We start from the raw sequence: 4,925 nt of genomic DNA, 5'->3' as shown, positions 1-4,925 counted from the left end.
TGAGGGTTGGGGGAGAAAGGGACGACAGAGGATGAGATGGTTGGATGGCATCACCAACTCAATGGACATGGATTTGGGTATACTCTGGGAGTTGGGGATGGACAGGGAGGCCTGACATGCTGCGGTTCATGGGGTCACAAAGAGTTTGACATGACTGAGCGACTGAACTGAACTGAACTGAAACACACAGCTAAATGGCAATAAAATAACACATGGAATCAGATGTATTTTCTACTTTGTTGACAGATGTACAAAATCTTCCTGTACAAGATCATCTCTGAAGTGTGAAATATATTTAAGATGTGGCCCCCTAAAACATGGGAGTAAGGAATCCTAAACAGAGGGAAGAAAAATCTAGTGAGGTGACAGATTTTAGAGTGCATTTAGAGAATGTTAGAGGGATCCAGCTTGCCTGGAAGCATCCAAGCAAATGGAAAAAAGTAGAGAAAGAGAGAGGAAAAGTATCTAACATGAGTTTCTGGTAGCTTTATTCTACATTAAAAATCTACATGTGTTATTATAGGTAGTATTGTGTCTTTGTAAAATATGATATTACCCTATTTCATAGACGTTTTTGAAGTGGAGATATATATAAATAATTAAAGCAAATTGTCAAGACCTGGAGAGTTAGTATTCACCCAGGTCTAACTCCAAAGCCTATCGTCGTAACACTGTAGTTTTTCCAACATAGTGACTTCTGGCATTACTAAGTTAGACTTGGATCAGAGTTGGGTAGGTAAAATATAAATATCGTTGTTGTTGTTCAGTTTTTGAGTCATTTCTGAATTTTTTTGCAACCCCTTGGACTATAGTTCCTCTGTTCATGGGATTTCCCAGGCATGAGTACTGGAGTGGGTTCCCATCATCTTTTCCAGGGTATCTTCCTGACCCAGGGTTCAAACCTGCATCTCCTGCCTAGTAGTCAGTTCTTTACCACTGAGCCACCTGGGAAGCCCAGAATTTAAATATAGCTAAACGCCAAAACAAAGAATACTACAACCATTATGGAGATCCATAGGTTGAGAAAAGTTTGTGTCCACCTGCAGAGAACTACTCTGTGGCTCAGCTGGTAAGAAAGCCGCCTGCAAAGTGGGAGACCCTGGGCTCAAGTCCTGGGTTGGGAAGATCCCCTGGAGAAGGGAAAAGCTACCCACTCCTGTATTCTGGCCTGGAGAATCCCATGGACTATACAGTCCATGGGGTCACAAATAGTCAGAGACAACTGACCAATTTTCACTTCACTTCACAGACAACTATATTCTAAGGCTATATAAGAAATTTCTAGGACAAGAATCATGACAAGCTTTACTATCTCTAGAACTAGTAATCACTAAGATATTACCAACATAAATAGTTTTGCATATCAGTTCAAAAAGGCTTCATGTCACATATATAATGAACTATCTGATTAGGAACACAGAATGTGAAAATGAGTACATTTGTTAAGAATAAAGCATTAGATGAAGATTAAAGCTGGAACTCCAAATTTTGTACTCTGAAACACATGGCTCTTTTAAAACATTGATCACTTTTAACACCAATTGCCCCCATTTTGATTTCTCTACATTGGCTCAAGTCTTGTCTTGTTAAAATAACTTTCTTTTTTTTTTTCCTCTTAGGAAAGAAATATGAATTGTTCAATTCATGAGCCCATTTAAGTGGGAAGGTTTTATTTTTCTTCTTTAAATGATAAAATACAATTTGGAAATACAATTTGATATTTTCAAAACATTATCATCAGACATTTAGACTTTGACAAATGTCTTCTGATGCATTTTTCAGAAGAGAATTTTTTAGATGCCAATTTTTTTAGAAACTTACCAAAATGGTAATTTTTCCAATTTTCTCTCCTATGAAAATCCTATTTAATTATATGTCCCTCGTGATTTTTTCTTTTTTATTCTTCTGTGCAAATTACATTTATAATGGTTGTGTTATATTTGCCTAGTTAAAAGTGTTTATATATTTCAGTTATCCTAGTCATATAATCCTTTTTTCTTATATATAATATAATATATAATGTATTATATATATAATATATATAATGTATTATATATTATATATAATGTAATATCTTACATATAATCTTTTCTCTTATAATGTTTGCTATGTTTTCTAAGAGTGTTGTTATGTGGGTTTTTTTGCATCCTACTATGGATGAAACTCGGAGAAGGCAATGGCACCCCACTCCAGTACTCTTGCATGAAAACTCCCATTGATGGAGAAGCCTGGCAGGCTGCAATCCATGGGGTCACACAGAGTCAAATACTACTGAAGTGACTTAGCAGCAGTGTAGATGAAACTACACACAATCCATCGAAAAATCCTCAGGTTTCTCTATGAAATATTTCCAAGTTTCTCCTCTTCATAGTAGTCACAAAGATAATTTGCAATTGCCATTCTTTTCCAAGATTAGTGTCACAGTGATTTCTTTTTAATTGTGATTTTTTTTAATTGGAGGATAATTGCTTTACAATATTGTGTTGGCCACGCATCGACATGAATCAGCCACAGGTATATGCATGTCCCTTTCTTCCTGAAGCCACCTCCCCGCTCCCATCCATCCCAACCTCTAGATTTTCACAGACCACTGGGTTGAGCTGTCTATGCTGTTCCCACTTGAACTGAACTGAATGCCAGATGACATTTACTTCAATTCCTCAAAGAAAGTGTATATGTTTTCTCCTATTACCTCAAAGGGCACAGGTCCTGGAGATGAGACATGAATTCTAAACCATAGTGAGTATCACCCTATTCACTTCAAATCTGAGTGCGTCACTTTAGACCATACCTTCCTCATGGCGATTTTCATCTCCATGTTCCTCAGGGTGTAGATGAGAGGGTTCAGCACGGGGCCGATCACAGTGTAAAACACCGAGATGTCCTTGTCCTTGTTCTCGCTCTCTGCAGGCAGAACGTAAGTATAGATACAGGGCACGAAGAATAACACTACAACTGTTATGTGAGAACCACAGGTTGAGAGAGCTTTTTTTCACCCTGCAGAAGAATGTGTTCTAAGGTTATATGGTATGACTATGTAAGAAGCTACTAGAACAAGAAATATGACAAGCACCACCATTCCTGAATTTGCAATCACTAAGATACTCACAACATGAATATCTTTGCACACCAGTTTCAAGAGAGGCTTCACATCACACAGGTAGTGATCTATCTGATTAGGACCGCAGAAAGGTAACCTGAGTACCATGAGAAGTAAAGCAATAGAATGTCAAAAGCCGACGACCCAGGCCAGGACGATCAGCGTGTCACACCTCTGTCTGTTCATGATGACCATGTAGTGCAGGGGCTTGACGATGGCGACGTAGCGGTCAAAAGCCATGGACACCAAGATGAATAGTTCCACACCTGCCAGCAAGTGGGCAGTGAAGAGCTGGGTCATACAGTTGCTATAGGAAATGTTTTTTCTTGCTGCAGCTAAGTCCCTGATTAGCCTGGGGACCACCGTGGAGGTGTAGCTGACATCCATGAGGGAGAGGTGGCAGAGAAAGTAGTACATTGGTTGCTGCTTTAGATGGCTGCAGGTGATGGTGAGTAAGACGATGGCATTCCCCATCAAGACAGCCAGGTAACAGAGCAGGAACAAGGAAAACAACAGTAGCTCTATTTTCTTATTTCCCCACAACCCTATGAAAACAAATTCTGTGACATTGTTTTGGTTTTCCATGAGGTTGAGTAGAGTTCAGGACACACAGCAGAAACTCAATTTATCTGAAACAATAGAGAGCATAATACATCTTTAATTGCATATTTAAAGTTTTGGATTATTTTCTTGTACACTGAGCAAAGATGTAGGTCACAGAAAATTTACTATAAACAATCTATCATTTGATATTAAAGGAAGCATATTTCAAACAATATTTAATAAAATATTAATTATGTCTGGAATGTAACAACCCAACCAAGAGGTGGTATTCTGATACTCATTTTATATTTGTAAAATAAAAGCAAGAGTTTTCAGTAATTTGCACCAAATCATTAAGAGATTAAGTTGCAATCAAACTAAGATGAATGTGACTCTGATACCAGAGTTCATGCTCTTGGCATCTATGCAACAACATTCACTGACCACGGAAATTTCAGCTTTTGTCCATCTCTGTAAAAAATATAAAGTCATTCTCCATCCAAGCCTTTAGCCATATATGTAATGGCTATTTGAATATTTAAGAAAATCTCTCCACTTCTCCACATGCATGTATTTCACATACAAAGTCCCAATTTCAGATGAACATTCTATATATTCAATGGAACTAAATATTATGTTTGAAATTTTTGAAAGTGCTTTTAATCATAGCAGAGCATACCTGTATTGGTAGAAAATAGTCTCATTGACTCTCCTTGTAGGCATGTGTGATAAAGATTCAGAACACAGAGAGACTGGAAACAGAGAAGTTAAGCACACTGTGAACCATCTGAATATAGGAAGAAAGGTTATTGTTCTGTAAAAATTCACTTTAACCTTAATTTCAATAAATATATGTTTCAGAGGTTTCTGTTGATACTCCTTAGAGCTAGTAGCTTTTGTTTATATTTTGGGGTTGTTTTTTCTTTTTTTTTAAGTGGGTGAACGCAACACAAAGAATTATTTAGTTAAATACTTTAGAACAGTGCCATCGTTTGGATGTAGTACATCAAGGAGAACAGGGTGAATATGTTGAAAAAATCACCTTTTACCCAAAACCAAATGTTCTCCACAGTAAAATCATTGTTTGTATCAAATGCTGTTAATTGCAATGAGTTGTTGTTTAATGGCATCATTGAGGAACAATGTGACATGTTAGATAGATCCATCATCTTAACGATACAGGCTCACGTGTCCTGTTTGATTTTTGTTGAGCACTAAACAGTTCATCCTCTCTGAGCCTTCTTCAACTGGTAAGTGAAATGAATACTGCTGGATCTGTTTG

At 37.4% G+C, this 4,925-nt stretch overlaps 1 pseudogene; it reads right to left on the bottom strand.

The window, feature by feature from the left end:
* Positions 1 to 2,755: 2,755 nt before the first annotated feature.
* On the bottom strand, positions 2,756 to 3,574 carry LOC133063387 (olfactory receptor 4P4-like; annotated as a pseudogene).
* Positions 3,575 to 4,925: the final 1,351 nt, after the last annotated feature.

This window comes from Dama dama, chromosome 1 (assembly GCF_033118175.1).
Source record: "Dama dama isolate Ldn47 chromosome 1, ASM3311817v1, whole genome shotgun sequence".
Classification (NCBI taxonomy): domain Eukaryota; kingdom Metazoa; phylum Chordata; class Mammalia; order Artiodactyla; family Cervidae; genus Dama; species Dama dama.
Note: the sequence above shows the minus strand (reverse complement) of the source record. Positions and strands in the feature narration are given on the sequence as shown.